General features: G+C 45.1%; 1 pseudogene; it reads right to left on the bottom strand.

The window, feature by feature from the left end:
* Window positions 1–18,243, bottom strand: part of LOC123354623 — a 43,254-nt pseudogene that overhangs the window by 12,095 nt on the left and 12,916 nt on the right.

Genomic DNA, 18,243 nt, shown 5'->3' with positions numbered 1-18,243 from the left:
TGGAAGTAGAGCAAGGACTGATGGGGATTTGAAGGGGATTTCAATGCAAACAGTCCCCTCTCTGAGCAAGAGTCAGGCTAGCTGTAACCCTACTAACGCGAGACTTGTAGAAGCGAGGATTGTGTGAGGCGAGGGGGAAAGAACTGTGGGAGAAGATGTTGCGGCCTTGTGTTAGATAAGTACAGAATGTAGAGTAGAGGCTAAATAGAGGTGAGAAAAATAAGATATCAGGATGACCTATGTCTAAACAAACTGCAGCTGTTGCTCATTATTGTATGTAACAAAGGTATACATGCTTGCTGAATTGTTTATCTGGAGAGAGACCTGTTTAGCTCTCTCCCTCCATGCAATTGCTAGAGAAAATAAATTATCTGACTTGCTGCACCCAACATGAGAGTGAGAACTCTGTTTTTCTCCGACAATCTGGGGGCTCGTCCGGGACGGCAACACCTGCAGAGACAACGGCAGCTGCTGTGGATCGTTCCCCTTCGAACTCCATGGCGCCACAACAGAGGTAGAGACCTTTTGAAATCTCTATTGGGGTACTGGAGGAGGACTGACCATGGGGCTGTCTGTCCCTGTTGGGCTTACGCCATCTGAACTTATTGACTATGCAGCAGGATCAGATGCAGAGCGGTGCTGGGGAACTGTTTTGCCACCCCCAATAAGGTTAATGCATAAGAGAAATGCGCTAGGTTACTGCATCGGTGCTGAGGGGTTTTACCGCCTCAAGAGGGGCTTTGACCGCCTCAGATAAGGGAGAAGTGTATTGAGTCCGGACGTAAGGTAGGCTTTGGGAGCGGGGAGGAGGGGGGGGAGAGAGAGAGAGTGTGTATGTGTGTGTGAGTGAGTGAGTGAGAGAATGAGAGTCGCCGGAAGGTGCCCAGAGTATTCTGTGAAGCTGGTGGACTCATGATCAGTAATATTGTAACGCAAGCCCAGTCACTTCACCTAGTGGATCGGTGAAAGATCCGACCCACGGTGGGCTGCCTCTGCCTGGCATCATCCAGCAAGGGGCCTGCCTGGGTCTAGGATTGTGTGAACCCATCTTCCCTCCCCTTTCCTCTCCGTGTGAGGCAACAAGAGTAAGCGGCACCGTCTCTCTGAGACTAGCCGACACTCTTTGCTGAAGGGAAGTGTAGGAGGGTCGTGGCCATCCTCGTTAGCCTCTCCTGTGTGAGTGACCTGCGGTGTGATACCCTTAGTTTATGAGCTGCTAGCAGACAGGGTGCCCTCCCTGTGTCTGTGTGTGATTGGAAAATGGGTGGGGGCAGTGTAAGCATTCCCTCTCACCCCCTAAAGGTACCCCAGCATATTCCATGTACATACATTATGGTTCTAGAACCTGCAGGTATTTAGACAATTGGAATCTTTACACGCGTGAAAATCCATCTAAACAATGCCCACTAGAAGGTACATTCAATCTAGATAAGGTCATACATTTCAGAGGAGCTTTTAATCACCAAAAAGGCTCTGACACACAGTGGGAGCAATTTGTCTATTGAGGAAAGGAACGAGTTAATTTGAAATTCGGCTTGGCCCAGAGATAAAGAGACAGCTGCTCTACATTCAAGGTCAAGAATCAACGCAGACCATGCCAAGTACAAAGAAAAAATTGCTTTCAGCCCCAGCTGGCTGTGAAAAAATATAGACAGAGGCAAACCAAAGGCAATAAAAATTGCAGGACTGAGATGACATTTGCAAAGCTTAGCTGTCCAGTGAGACCCAACAGTGTGCCTTTGCGACCCTGGAGCCGGTGTGGCTTGGTGACACAGAAGAAGCCACAGGCAGCCGGCCTGGACTGGAATCTCTGAAAGAAAGGCCGCAGGAGACCCCAGGGTGTAAAAGAACAGCCCTCCCAAGAGCGGAAGCAAGTTGGAGATTCTGGACAAGCCATATACAGGATAATCTCCCGTCCACCTCCCCCCGCGCCCTTTGCTGGACATTATACACAGACGTGGCCAGTCCAGACGTATGTGTGCAAGTATGAAAGAGGCTTAGGGCTTGAGGCATTAATGTTTTTCTTCCTCTGAGTAATGTGGGAGCGTTCCCAACACTCTCTGCTGTTGTTTTACCATTTTATTAATAAAGCTTTAAAATTCAATCATATGGTGTGTTTTCTTTATCTTCCCACAATGATCCTGTGGTGTCAGCCTGATCACCTGACACGAGGGATAGATTGGTAACAGAATCTGTCGGTTTGGTGAAAAAATGAGTAGGGGGGAGCCCTGCAGAATTACACCATCTATTTGTTTTGCCCTTGTTATTTTTATGTTTGCTTTGCTTGGTACTGTTGGTGTTATATGTTGAGGATTCCATGATTAAAGGAGTGCCCACTCAGCCACAGTAAGTCTGAGAACTGGAGAGGGGTTTAGCATTCCTCTCTCCACTCCGGTTGACCGGGAAGGGTGTCAGGTGGATCTATCCCCAGTTGTAGCGAACATGAACCAAACAGCAAATCAAACCTACGCCCAGGGCAAGTTGCAGGCCTTGTGACAGGACTTCCAGGTAGAAAAGGAAGCACTGGCTAAGCAAGTACCGGTCCTGCAGGGACTTGTTAAAATTTAACCATTTGTGCTCAGCATATGCCATAACAGCAGGGTGTTTGCCACAAAGAGGGAATTGAATAGTTAAACGCCGATGGGCCATGTGTTTTGCCCAGGTGGCAAATCTCACGAGGGAAGACTTGGGTAGCCTTGTGAGTAAGAATGTTTAAGGGAAGAGACGGGGGGTGTGGGCTAGTTGAGAAGCCCACCCTCCTAGCTAAACTGGTAGTGGAACAAAACCGGTGCCCATGGAAGGGACGGTTCAGTGAGAAAAGCAGGATTGGGCCCAAGCGGGCAGGCAACAGATAGAGAGATTGGAAAACAGGTTGGAAACCTGGAGGGCATAGTGAAAGAAAAGGAGTAAGTAAGTACAGGAATGGGAAACTTAAATCCCTGGAACAATCATTGGAATGGTAAAATCTGAGTTGATCGGGTGTCCTTTTGGGAGAAAAGCAGGTGATTTAAGGAAAGAGTGAGAAGTTAACTCTGTAGTTGCTAGAGGGAATCAAGCAGTTGAATTTTGTAAAATGCTAAAGAGGAAAATTCTTGGTGTCTTTGAAACGTTTGTAAACAAATCCAGGCACAGAAATCATTTGGCTGCAATCATTTGGCTATGAATGATTTAGCTGAATTAACTAAAGAAATGGAATATACAGTTTTACTTAATTCAAATCCTATTAGGCTCTATGGGGCTACAATAAGTGGTGTTTTCTTTCAGATCGTTGTGTGTTTTGAAAGCAGGAGTTAAAAGTAAAAGGCAATCAAAATTCTGGCAGCATCAATTTTGTCTCTTTTAAGTAAGAGTCTTTAAGCTGTGGATAGCTTTGGATCCAGAAGCAAGCCAGAAAACATCTGTATTAATGCAAATTATCTAACTGATATGGTAGGAGCCACTGAAACCTGGGCTGCCTATGAAACCAATACAAGAAAATATGGGGTAATTCCTCTGTTTTGCCTGAAATCAACAAAGGTATTTGTATATTTTAAGCAATGGCTGACTTCCCAGAAGGGGTAGACCTCTGTTTTTCTGTCTTTCAGATAATCAGAGAACACTGATGCCAGCTGAACAGCATTCAACGTACCATGCATTTACTAGCACAACAGGAATTATGTTCTGTGTTCTATGTCCTGTCTTGCGGTGTTTGTCTCGTGGCCAGAATTGTTGTGTTTAATATTGTCATAGGACAGTCTAGTTTAAAATCAAACAGAAGGGTTAAATCAAAAAGCAGATACTTGTTTTATTCAATTTGGAATACAAAGTGTTTGGATAATATCAGGAAAATGTGATAAGCAAATGTATTAGACTTTAGTATAAGTAAGAAAAAGAAACTTCATTGGCCAGATCTTTTAATTGAAAAAAATTGTGGTTAAAATTTGCATACCAACAGTCTTTGGAAGCAAGGATATGAAAGGTTAACTCACTCCCCACATTGCACATGGGATCCTTCTGGCTACCTCAGATTTCTAGCCAGAGGGCTGGATATGGTGGGAAGCTATTGGACACCAGAGGTTGTACCAAGTGGACTCCTCAAAAGTGGGTGTGCTTGTCCTGGCTTGTTGCTCCAAAGCTCTGTAATAAAGTTATTTTAGTGGAAGGGTATATGTGGCATACATTAAATAATAAGACTAATGTACTGTATAATGGCAATGTTTATGTGTTCATGGTTGGGAAAAGGTGTATGAGTGAAGAGCGGAAGTTTCCTTTGTAGGTTAAAAGAAGCCAAGAAAGGGGAGAAGGAAAAAAGAACAGAATGAATTAACTGAAAACAAAATAGCTAGTATGCTCAGTCCAAAGATAAGATGCTGGCTCCACTCAAGGACACTGCTCACAGCTAAGGCTTGGCTGAAAACCAAGAAAGGGGGGGGCTTGAATGTGCCCAAGCAGCTGTAAAATCTGCAAACACTGCCAGGCACTAATGAAATGTGTTAGGTTTCTTTTCTCACAGGTAAAGAAGCGCTACCCAAAGACCCTAGCAGCCCTGCCACTCCTTGGAACCAGGAGACTGGATCTATGTAAAGGTCCATCAAAAAAAGACTGCTCTGGCTCCGAGCTGGAAAGGCCCTTACCAATTCGGGCTGACTACCAACACCGCTGTGAAGTGCCAAGCTCTGACTGCCTGGATCCATGTGTCTCACGGCCAAAAGGCCCCTCTGCCTCGAGATAATTCCACTCCTACTACTGATCAGCCTGTCTCTCCTTCTCGTGTTTCTTTTCCTCTTTCTGAACCACAGGAGAAAAGGACAAGGTGATGTGCTGGTAACCTCTCTTTTATCCACTGACAGAGCTAACCTGCATTCAGTATTTGCTACGGAAACCAAACCACTGCAGGGTGCTGTGCTGGTAACCTCTCCCCTGTATGATGCTGAGCCACAATTGCTTCAGGAAAGAAGAAGGAACACTCGCTCCGCTGAAATTGCCAAAGTCCAGGAATTCCTGCCTACAAAAGACATTAAGAACTGACCCTGGTGAAGAGACAAAGAATTATACACTGGCAGGAAGAAACTTGTGGGACCCCTGCTTGGGAATGTGGCATTGATTGGATTTTGGGGTTTATAGTACCTTCAGCATGTAGTACCCTCCCTAATTGGATTCTAAATAACAAATACCAAAGGCACCTTGTTGCCACTGCCCCCCCCATTTCCTCCATTACACTATTACCCCTGTAACACATCCAAATACAGACAATGCCATACAGCTGCTACAACCCAAAAGCCATACCACCCTGAACACGCCCCATCTTGGCTCATCTTAGAAGCTAAGCTGGGTTGGGCCTGGTTAGTACTTGGATGGGAGACCTCCTGGGAATACTGGGGCGCAGTTAACCCAAGTACAGGCTGGAGTGGGTGAGCTACATGTTATTCTGTCCTTAGTTCAATGACCCAGATGCGCTAACAGAGATGGTATTGAATAACACTGAGGTTGGGAAGGCATTGCAGTGGGATCTGGCTTGTTCAGAATCTAAGATTTCCTGAATGACCAGCTAACAGCCATTTGGAGTGATCTCAAGCATGAGGTGTGGCCCACTGCCCTTACAGATACCTCAGGAGTACCACCTGATCTGTAGCCATGGAGACACACTTGGAGATCTTCTGGGTGAAAGTGCCTATGGGCTGGTAGGAGGAGTGTGGGCTCTCACATACCAAATCCTGCCAGGTCTGTGGGGAGGATGCATGTGGGACTGGATTATTCAACATGACATCTGGGAAATCAGAGCTCCTAACTGATTTATAGTCAATGCCCCTAGAATAATACCCGCCATTTAGAAAGGAATAGGGACTCAATGGATATTTTGGCCCCTAGAAACACCCTCCCCCCACCAACTTCAGTGTGTACCTAAACTGAAGCCAGGGGAAGTTGTCACTGTTCATGCCAGTGTTTGTTGGGAGGGTGGGGGACAAGGAACTACTCTGACAGGACACCTACTTTTCCAAGCTAATGACAGCTGTGTGCTTGTTGAGGCCACTATGTTGCGAGATATACATTTTAATCTCATCACCGCTGCAGGCAATCATATTATTTATTGGCCTACAGATAGAATTCTATAATTAGCCCTTAGGTTTCAGATACCCTTTAACTGGACTACCCTAGTATCTGGCCCGTTTCAAAATTTGCTTTCGCTGCTACCAGAGGTTCAGAGAATCTCTGAATTACAAGGGCAAAGTCATATGCTTCAAAACATATCTTAAGTTGAGAAATATGTTCTTTATACAGTCTATAGTGTTTATTTTCTGTATTAAGTATAATGGATTGTGTTTTGTAATTAAGGTTGTATAGCAACCCCACTATATTATTACAATGGGAATGGGAATGTTTTTATTATTGTTGTTTAGTGTAGGATTATGTTACTGTTGTTGTAAAGGACGTGATAATAGTAATACCTTTCATGTCCATGCTAATTATGCATTGTTATTGCATCCAATCAAACCCCTGAAGGTTGATGCATTTGATGTAGAATCTGAAATGCAAGACTTGATGCAAATAGAGATTTAAGAATGTTTGTTGTGCTAGAAGCACAAAAGGGGTGTGTGTGGAAGTGGAGAAAGAACTGACAGGGATTTGAAGGGGATTTCCATGCAAACAGTCCCCTCTCTGAGCAAGAGTTAGGCTAAGCTGTAACCCTACTAACGCGAGACTTGTAGAAGCGAGGATTGTGTGAGGCGAGGGGGAAAGAACTGTGGGAGAAGATGTTGTGGCCTTGTGTTAGATAAGTACGGAATGTAGACTAGAGGCTAAATAGAAGTGAGAACAATAAGATATCAGGATGACCTATGTCTAAACAAACTGCAGCTGTTGCTCATTGTTGTCTGTAACAAAGGTATACATGCTTGCTGAACTGTTTACCTGGAGAGAGACTTGTTTAGCTCTCGCCCTCTACGCAAAGACTAGAGAAAATAAAGGATCAGAGGGGTCGCTGCGTTAGTGTGGATCTGTAAAAGCAGCAAAGAGCCCTGTGGCACCTTATAGACTAACAGACGTATTGGAGCATGAGCTTTCATGGGTGAATACCCACTTTGTCAGACGCATGCATCCAATGAAGTGGGTATTCACCCATGAAAGCTCATGCTCCAATACGTCTGTTAGTCTATAAGTTGCCACAGGGCTCTTTGCTGCTTTTACTGACTCAGTTAGATCTCAGCACAACCAATATTCCAATTGTAATTGCTGCCTGTTGTGTGCTCCACAATATCTGTGAGAGTAAGAGGGAGACTTCTATAGCAGGGTGGGAGGTTGAGGCAACTCGTCTGGCTGCCAATTTCGCACGGCCAGACAACAGAGCGATTAGAAGAGCACACCAGGAAGCACTGTGCCTCAGAGAAGCTTTGAAAGCCAGTTTCCTGACTGGCCAGGGTACAGTGTGACAGTTGTGTTTGTTTCTCTTGAAGTTACCTACACCATATGTATATTATATGAGAGAAAGAAACTAAAGTCAAAATTGTTTAAAAACTGTTCTTTATTTGATGCACAATGTATTGAAGTCCAGAAACCAAATCAAAAGTTCGCATATCCCAGCTTTCTGGTGCGTGGGCGATCCTCTGGGGTGAGTGTGTGGGTCCCCGTAGCCTCCCCTCACATGTTCTTGGGTGTCTGGGTGAGGAGGCTATGGAACTTGGGGAGGAGGGAGGGTGGTTATACAGGGGCTGCAGTGGCAGTCTGCAGTGTTGCTGCCTTTCCTGCATTAGATCCATGATACAGCGGAGCATGTCAGTTTGCTCCCCCATGAGCTTGAGCATAGCATCCTGCCTGCTCTCATCGCACGCGTCCATCCTCTCTTTGTGTGCCTGTAATGCCATATTGGACTCCGCAATTGTTTGCCTCCACACATTTAGCTGGGCCCTATCAGTGCGGGAGGACTGCATGAGCTCGGCGAACATGTCGCCCCGAGTTTGTTTTTTCCATCTTCTAATCTGGACCAACCTCTGGGATGTAGTAGAGAGGTGCAAATGTTTCAACGCGGCCCCTGCGAGAGGAGAAAAAGGGAGGGTAGTACTTTAAAAAAATACATTGCAGAGAACAAAGGGGGCACTTTGGTATGAGGAAGGCATCACATACGGCCGGGCAACAGAATTCAGCTTGCAGGCAGCCTAGGGGCAGGCGGGGTTCTGCTTCTTCTATGTTCATTTCAATGCTTTCACACTGCTGGGCCCCCTTTCCCATACCAAGCAATGCCTGGTGGGTTCGCCATATAAAAGGAGGGGCTGCGGGCTCTCGGGGATGATCACTTCACACAACAACCACCACCCCCCGCCACGTGGCTCTGATCAGGCTCTCACTCACCAGAAGTACCTTCTCCAGGGTCATGGAACAGGAGCCTGCCTTGGGAGTGAGGGGAGGCTATTAGCTCCAGCGTTAAGATTAGTTCCTGGCTAGGGGGAAAACGGATTCCCCACTTGCCGACTGTGCACCGTTCTCTTCATCCCGCAATGTCTCTTCCTCCTCGCTCCGTGCAACTCCCGCCTTGCAGGTGTCCACGGACAGTGGTGGGGTAGTGGTGGCATCACCCCCCATAACTGCATGGAGCTCACGGTAAAAGCGGAATGTATGGGGCTGTGACCCAGAGTGCCCGTTTGCCTCCCTGGCTTTTTGGTATGCTTGCCTGAGCGCCTTGATTTTTGTACGACACTGCTCTGTCTCCCTGGAGTAGCCTCTTTCCATCACGACCCTGGAGACTTTAGCGCAGGTATTTGCGTCCCTTTTTTTGGAAAGTAGTTCTGCCATAACAGACTCAGCTCCCCAGCATGCGATGAGATCCAGTACCTCCCGTTTGGACCACACTGGAGCTTGTCCGTGAATGCGTGATCTCTTGTGATGGTGGACTGCGCTGATGGACACCTGTGCTGCTGGTGACCAAACAGGAAATTAAATTCAAAACGTTCCCAGGGCTTTTCCTGCCCACCTGGCTAGTGCATTGGAGTTGAGAGTATCGTCCAGAGCGGTTACGAGGGAGCATCCTGGGATAGCGGAGGCCAATAATGTCGAATTGTGTCCACAATACCTTTAACCCGGGATTGCAATCTCAATTTAAGTGCTGCTCCACTTGCTGAGGTGGATTACAGAAATCGAATTAAAGAGCCCTTTACATTGAAAAAAACGTTTGGTCATGTGGACGGAATCATTTTTTCAAAACAACAGAGTAGTGTAAACCAGGCCTAAGCTTGCTTCCAGGGCCAAGTACTTTGAAGGATGTTATGTGTCTCTAGGAAGCCTAATCCAAACAGTGACTAAAGTTTACCAAGTTTGCTGTAGTCTCTGCTGAACTAAATACGGTTGGAGTTTCACAGTTTGGATCTGGAGGGCATGGGCAAAATTAATTGAAACAAGAGCATTAAATCTAATCCTTCAAAAACTTGAGCAATCATAAATGATTGTTTTACATTCGCTGTGTGTAATATGGGAGAGTCCAACTCTTACCAACCGGAAGGGGTGTACATATATTCTTTGTGAAATTCCCTTAGGAAAGAGGAAATGGATAGTTTCATTTCAGAAAGAAGTTAAAAACTGAAAAGATCATAATTACATTTCGGTCACCAGCAAAAGGTGAATTGAGCTGTCATAAGAAAAAGGATTACTAGAATGGGATACACCAATCTTGCATCATTTCTGCTTTTCCTACAAACATCTACCATTGCATGGTGTGACGAAGTGGGACTGTTCTTAACGTTTCCTCTGAATACTGTGTGGGTGCCTCAGTTTCCCCTATGCATTTCTTAAGTCTCCAGTGTGCGTAAATCACCAACAGTCTGTCTCTTAGCAATAAATGACCAGGGCCCTTCCCCCCTTGCAAAGGGATGCTAAAGGTGAACAACGAGATCAGGTGACCTCCTGGCCCAGGAAAGAGACAAAGGCCAGAAAGGAGGGGCTGGAGGGGGTTTCAGTTTGGAGTTGGCTGAAGATGGGAAGTGAGTGCAGATGGGGTTGTCTGGCTCGCTGGGCCCCAGAATGGACCCGGCTGAGGGGTCCCGTCTGCTGTACCATGTTCCGTGTACCATGTTCCTGTCATCTAATAAACCTCTGTTTTATGGGCTGTCTGAGAGTCACGTCTGACTGCGAAGTAGGGGTGCAGGACCCTCTGGCTTCCCCAGGACCCTGCCTGGGCGGACTCGCTGTGGGAAGCACATGGAGGGGCAGAGGATGCTGAATGCTCCAAGGAGAGACCCAGGAGGTGAAGCCGTGTGAGCTTCTTGCCCTGAAGACAGTCTGCTCCATGGGAGAGGAGGCTCCCCAAAGTCCTGCCTGGCTTTGTGGGGAGCAGTTCCAGAGCATCGCCCGGGGACTCCGTGACACAAGGTCAGTTCTTTCACAGCTCAAGTGACATTAACGAAATAGCCCAAAGTCAAACACATCATCTATAGTGCCTGAAAACCAAAATTTGAGTCTAGATGTGCAGAACAAAGCGTAGCTAGAGATATCCAAGACTGGAAACCCTAGTTTACATTAATTTGAATAGTAGTGCTAAGTTTATACTTTGACTTAATCCACCTCTGTCTAATAGGAGTTACTGATTAAGATAGTTAAGTAAAGAACACATGGATAAAAAAAGCCACGAGTGTTTCAAGTCTGTACGGGACTGTTCCCCCCCCCCAAAGGACTTACATTCCCATAATAATTTCAAATGCAAAATCATTGAAACAATAGTGATCTATAGCACTATATTCCTACCATCCTCTAGTCACTATGTATGAAGTGTTTTATGTATAAATAGGAGATCTACAGTGAAGTATCTGAAAAATGCATCTTTTACTCTTTATACCCTGTAATTAATAGGCAATGCATTTGAGAGAGGATTAAGGGATAAGGAAATGAGAAACGAACTATACTGGTACACTCTCCAATACCGCTCATTTTTAATCAAGAGATATTAAACTGAGTGCCCTTCCTGGCTTCCGTGATGGATGAAAAAAGGAGCCATTGGCACTTTTAGAAAGATTACTACGGTGTCTTGGACAATGCTCCTTTTTGTCAATAAGGCAAATGCTAATACCCAAGGCTACTGCTAAAAGCACACACTTTGCTTTAGTTTGTATCTCATTAGTAACTAAGTTTATTACTTTGTGAGGAATGTCAGAAGAAAATAAAAACACTAGTTTATTCCATGCCACCAGAGGCCATAGTAACGGTCATCAAATGGAATTTGGCTGCATGTTTCAAGCAATGAGTTGTCATGCTCCAAACCTGCAGAGCCACATCAGCACTAGTCTGGCAAACTATGAAATGAAATGGATTAACACTTTTGCCATGCCATATAACCAGAAGCATGCACATGTGCAACACCTCAAAGTGCTTGAAAAAGACGTCTGCCCTAAAGCTGGGCATCCCAAGAGAAAAATGGAAGACATCTCTGTGTACCCAGTGAACATCACTGTAAGGCAACGAGGCTCAGCAGCAGAGTTAAAGGGAACTGCTTTCGCCAGTGACAAGATACGAGATATCCCGCCCTAAAATCCTCCTGGTGGTTATGGAACCTGCTCCCCTTTCTCCCAACTGAACTGTAGCAGGACCCAAAGCCTGTGCTGCCTTCGTGGCGAGCCATTCACTTTGTGACGCAGAGCTCACAAATGTTATGACACGTTCTGTTCAATACTGCCTGGTTACCGAGGAGAGGAATGATGGTCAGTGGTTAGGGCCCCTGACGGGGTTTCAGAACAAGAGGCCTGGAACTGGGACACTCTGCTCACAGAAAAGGTTTTGCTGAATTCCAGATTTACAAATTATATTAACCCTGGCTTAGGCAGAAGCAGTTCTTCATTACACTGAATCTGCAAACACTACTACTGCATAGTAAGCAGCAGAGTCAGAAGCTTTCCGATGGCAGCTGGGCTTTAGCTTCCTGTGGCAGACATGGAGCTGCAATGTAATCATTTTACAGATTACTGTATGTGACGTGCTTAGTGAGGTAAAGTTACCACATACGGGGTCATTAGACTTTCAGAAAAGCAGCACCATGGCTCTAGATAAAACAACCTTCCAAACCCACACATGGGGGGCAATTCCAAGACAATGGCATACGTCAGGTTCCAGCCCAAGTTACACCCCTATTTTGCCAAGGCTTGGAGCCTAGAGATCCAAGGGACATTACGTGACTAAAAAGGACTCTGTGGGGAGCGTGGGGGAATTGCGAGTGTGGTGTTTCCGGTGAGAGACACAGGAACAGATCTGGTGGGAGTGTCTGCATGCCACTCTGATCTCTAAGCTCCCTGCCTTAGCACACAGCTGTGTAACTTTGGGCTGGAGAATGAGGCCTGGTCTACACTAGAAAATTAAGTCGGTTTAACTGCTTCACGCTGGGGTGTGAAAAATCCACACCCTCTGAGTGGGATAGTTAAGATTACCTCCCCCATCGTAAACAGCACTAGGTCAAATGGAAGAATTCCTCCATCGACTTAGCTACCACCTCTCGGGGAGATGGACAGTTGGTGTAGGTAGTGTCTACACTAAAGAGCTGCAGCACTGCCGTTAAGTACTGCAAGTGAAGAAAGAAGAAATATGAAAGAAAAGGTAAAACAAAATAGTTGGCTGAACATGAGAAATAACCCAATAATAACTACAGGCAAACATATGGGGGGGCGGGGGAAGAGGGGGAAAAGGGAAAATGGGATGCACACATTCCTGCTAAACGCTCACGATTCTGAGTCTGAAAAGGAAGTAGAATAGTGTATCTAAGTTGCTAACGAATGTCTTCTTCCAAGAACGCTCAGCAAAGGTCATAGGTTGAGCCCAGAACAGAAGAAGGGACTAACGTAAGGCTGCTGAAACATAATCCTGATTTTTTTCCTTCTCTTCTGGCATTTAAACACTGAAGATACCAATTTATACCCCAAATCTATGTTTGCGAAATTCATTATATCAAATGGCGGTGACGAAAAAATTCTGGAAGACAGGACGGTTGAATTCACAACTGTCAGCACTGAAGCAGGTTTATGCCTGAACTCCTGTCCAGACAGCTAAATACTGACTGACTGTTTTTAGCACACTCCGTTTGGTTTAGTCTAAATCGACAACAGGAATTGGAAAAGCAAGTAGACTGATAAAAGGATGATTCTTCAAGAGCAGACACCAAAGGGGCTTCACAACTTAGACTGGAGGCTCAATTCTGTCATTTTACTTGCAGAATTGAAAACTTTTCATTTTGGATTGGTCTTAGTTTGGGGCATAACTGTGCTTACGAAGGGATTCACATACTGTAGTACGTTTCCTTTTATAGAAACTTGCTGTGCAAAGGCGATTTCAGGAAGATGTCGGTTTGGAGGTGTGACGAACTGGGAATGTTCTTAATGTTTGCTCTGAATACTGTGTTGGTGCCTCAGTGTCCCCTATGCCGTTCTTAATATCTAGGTGGGGGAATAAGGGTGTGTGATTGCTGCAGAGGAAGGGGCCAGTGCACCTAAATGCCTGGCACTCTGTCACCTAGCAACTAATGGCCAGGCCCTTCCTCCCTGCAAGGGGATGCTAAAGGTGTTGGAGAACAAAGAGGACAGGTGACCTCCTGGCCCAGGAAAGAAGGTGGGGCTGGAGGGGTTTTCAGTCTGGAGCTGGCTGGGGATGAGGAGTGAAGTGCAGACGTGGGGGTCTGGCTCACTGCCCCCCAGAATGGACCCAGCTGAGGGGTCCGGTTCGCTGTACCAAGCTCTGTTTTAGACAGTGTTCCTGTCATCGAATAAATCTCTGTTTTACTGGCTGGCTGAGAGTCATGTCTGACTGCAAAGTGGGGGTGCAGGACCCTGTGGCTTCCCTAGGACCCCCCCGGGGCGGGCTCGCTGTGGGAAGCGCACAGAGGGGCAGAGGATGGTGAAGCCGTATGAGCTTCTTGCCCTGAACAAGTCTGCTCCAAGGGAGAGAAGGCTCCCCAAAGGCCTGACTGGCTTGGTGGGGAGCAGTTCTGTAGTACGTTTCCTTTTATAGAAACTTGCTGTGCAAAGGCGATTTCAGGAAAAAGTCCATTTGGAGGTTGTTGCTATTTTCTCGTGCAGAAGAAAGTAGCTTCTAAGTATTAGCGTGCTGTTCTCTAACATCACAACAACGTGTCACTTCATACTACACATAAATGCAACAGGGGAGTGGCAAGACTTTCTGTAGAAAGTTGGAGTAAATTCCTAAGAGTTGAATCTCTACAAAGCTTTCATAGTTATTTAACTAAGAGACTCTAACTAGAGCATGGCAAACAAGAGAGCTCCCTTCCACATCTTTCAAAGCTGCACATGCAAGTCTGAAATGCCTATTGCAGGAAATATGAGCAGTGTGTTAACAACCCACCCCAACATTGCACACTTGTACCGGCTTTTCCTTTTCGCAAACATTTTTACATGAACTTCTGGCTCATGACTTACTGGGACAGCAGGAAAAGCGGCCTCGTCTCCTCCTTCAGTTTCACTGGAAGTTACGGTTTCTTCCAAAGCCTGAGGCTCCTCCCCAGTCTGTGGTACATGTGGCCATGCCTGATGGAGATACTGCAACTGCTGGTGACTATGGCTATATGAACTGTAGAGAAAAATCAAGACACACACACGGGAGTTAAAACTTAATGGAAATATTCTTAAATTATACTTCTTTTGGAAATGTCCTTACATATGTTTGCAGAAGTGCTATTTACCCATTGTTTAGTATCATGCCATTTTAAAAGCTTATTTTCCCCTTATTTGTAGTACAATGTTTTGTAAAGAAATGTATACTCACTTACCGAGACACACAGGAGAAATTGCCATAGCTCTGATAACATCTCTTCCCTGGATCAGGGTACAATGGTATCTGAGGGCCAACCATGTTGTTCCTGCTTGTAAATCGGGCAGAACCCTTAAGTTTAAAGGGTAAAATATATATATATATATATATCCAGCTACCAAGAAGCGCCTAGAGATTCTCTCAGATGAAACTCATCTGTAGAAATTTCTATTAAATATCTGAAGATTAGCTAGGGCTAAAGCTGTGGGAGCCCAAACAGGGAATGAATACTGGTCTTTTTTAAGATTCATACCTGGGCATTCTATATCCCCTGCCATGCCTCGGAGGACGGTAGTGACCACAGGATGCTGTATTCCCAGAAGTTTGAGAGTAATTAAATGGAGAAGGGTGAACTGAAGGAACATTGTGCTGTAGCTGGGGTGGAAGAACTGTTTGACTCCGATTATAAGCCATTGTCATGTAAGCTTCTTTCCCACGGATTCTCTTAAACGGTCTCTTCCATGATTTCATATCCATTCCTGCAATTTCAAAGAAGCACAGGAAAAAATAATAATGGGGGTGCAAGTGGAAAAGAGAAGTTAGACCAATTAAACATCTGTACGGATCTACGTGACTGCCTTAAATGGAGAAACAACAAACTCCAGAGGTACATTCAGATTATAAAGTAGTGCTAGTCAATTTCTTATGAGAAATTCTGTAAGTTAATATTTGCATATGGAGTTTGGGGGGGGGGGAAGTCACCCACCCAGAAAAATGCAACCAAATGTGTGATCTTATTAAAATACTAATTTAAGTCTTAAGAGGTAGATGAGCAGAATGTTTAATTAGCTTCATACGCACAGAGTGGCCTCCCAATTTTGGCTAGGCCAAGCCAGTACTCTCATCATTCAAACCCCTCCCTTAAGACCTTACTTTGTGATTCCCATGGGGAACGAGTCATTTCCTCACCGTTTCCTCCTCTTTGACTGGGAACCCCTTCGCAGGCAGGGTCAGGAGTCACTTGTGTCACTGGTTTAAAGTTTGCCAATGGAACAATATACCTACATGACAAATACTAGTGTAAGTAGTGCCCAAGGAATGCATGCTAATGCAGGTCAGTGCCACGTTGGACAAAAAAACACTGCCATCAAGTGTGAGCAGCTCTTACTAAACAGACTTTTCTTTATTTAAGAAGCTCGTAATAACAAAGACATACATTTCTAAACTATGTACATCTGTGTTAGCCAAAGCCAGGGGACAGTTTAAATATAGCCTTTTAGCCTTCCAACCCATGTGTATAGTAACCCTACTTGAGATTTGTCAGAGCTAGATGAAGGCAAAACAAAAGACTCCCCTGCTATAGACATGTAACTTGCATCGATGGCAACGCCATCCTTTAGAGACAGATCCAGTGTCAGAGGCAGAATCATCCCTGGAACAGCACTAGTAACATGCATAGTAATGTAAAATGCGTACACTAGTCAATGTCCCATCCCCTACTTTTTAAAATTTGGATCCCAGCATTGTCTTGGCTTTCAGAGACTAGCTAGCTACTCTCATGATTGTTTTTAATTTATCTTTAATCCAGTCTTTAACTCCTGCATATTCTTTCACTCAAGGGCACACTGCAATACCCGTCACTTATAACGTGCACATAGCACCAGAGTTGGGCTTTTTAATCTTACAGATAACAATCCAGACAGATCATCAGAGGTAATTTTGGGATGTCCCAACAAGTGGCATTTTTGTTAGAGGTATGACATTGATTTATGGCATTTACAAAACTCCCCAAATTAAGAGAGAACTTGATTGAGAGTTGTCAGAATGAACTTCAAGGACTAAAGGCAACCCGCTATTTAGCTGCGATGTAAGTCCCACTCCTAAGAAGTTCTAGAACCCAGTTGTATAGACTCATTGTTCACCATGAACTCAGCCCAACAAGCAGGAGACTCTTCTGCATGGTAGTTAGATCATACTTGGAATGTTTTCAGTGAAAATCCAAGAGGGATTACCCCTGCCATCTGCTACCAGTGGAATGGTAGCTTCTGCCCTGCTGTTAAACCGGTAAGGAACAGGGTCTGGTTTTTATCTTATATTTTGAACAGAAACTGAACCCAGAGTTTCAAAACATTCCGACAGCCACAATTTAAACGCCTGTTGGGAGAGAGGTGTGTATGTGCAGACTCACTCACTTTTCTGCCAGCTCTTCAATGAACACGGCCACCATGTCATCAGGTCCAACTTCCTGGATATGAGCATTGTAGTACTTACCCCCAGGCTCCAGACATACCTGAGGAGGAAATAAAGGGGGGGGGGGTAGGTAAACCCAAATGGTGACACATTAATGGTGCTCTGGTTCCCCCCAATGGTTGGTAACATAGGAGCTGTTTTCATGCTGCTCACATACCACTGAGTTAGCTTCAGAGTCCTGGAATACCTCAGTCCAGCACTCCCTGCCCTATCCGACAGAGACAGTAGAACAGTGGGCAGCAGAGGTAGAGAGACTGCAGGAACAGATACAAACAACAACAAGAAAAAGAAGAAGAAGAGATGACCTCATGGATGGAACAAAGGCAGGGAGGGGGACAGGTCAGAACCAAAACTGCCTTGTACGATTCAACTACTAAACTAAACACGACCCACTGCATGCACGCACACACACAACAAAAAACCCTTATTGTCCATCTTTCATCTCCATTCTGCTGAGGTTCATATACAGTGCCAGTCACTGTGGTGTCTGTGCATTTCAAGAGTTCAGTCTTAAGCTCCTCTACTTTCAGGATTTATAGCACTGGTTCCTGGTCAGCTTCCAAGCAGCCTTTCCCATGTACTATCTTGTGCTAGTTTTGAATTTACAGAAAGTTAATTAAAAAAAATCATTCAGATGACCCCATCATATTTAATAGCTATAATGAGAGAAGAAATCTCTGAAGACCCTATGAGTTCAGATAGTTTTATGACTTAATATATTTTATTTAAAGCAACTTTAATCATTCATCGTTACTGAATCTGCTTCAAGTACTAACCTGACACTTGTCTCCTACATAGTACTGTCTCCCAGCAAACACACAGTAATCAGTTTTTTTAAGTTCTACAAGAGATCAAAGTGAAAGTTTAAGCTCAGTTCCTTTTTTACCCATTACCCAGAATTGTACTCAAGTATTATAGGCTGAAACGAGTGAATTATTTCCTGTATTTTCCTGGACATCATTGTGTGAGCACTCTGAACTACCAAGTAGTCCCTTCCAAGGCTTGAGCACTAGGGAAATGTTGAACTCTCCCCACAACTTGGGATGCCACAAAGCATAGTGCAACTCCCATGTGACTGCCGGCAATCGGGCTCTGGAGGAAGATAGGCATGCAAGACAATCTGGGAGGCACAAAGGATCCAAAAGCACTTTACAAAATACATATGCAACATCAGGATCACTTTGCTCATCACTGAAATTCAGTCTTTTCTGGGACCAGTGTGCAGCAATGCTATATAGAAATGTTGGGCCAGAAACAAAGGATGTCCCTTTCTTCTGAGGGTATGGTTACACT

Source organism: Mauremys mutica, chromosome 22, assembly GCF_020497125.1.
Source record: "Mauremys mutica isolate MM-2020 ecotype Southern chromosome 22, ASM2049712v1, whole genome shotgun sequence".
Classification (NCBI taxonomy): Eukaryota; Metazoa; Chordata; order Testudines; family Geoemydidae; genus Mauremys; species Mauremys mutica.
Note: the sequence above shows the minus strand (reverse complement) of the source record. Positions and strands in the feature narration are given on the sequence as shown.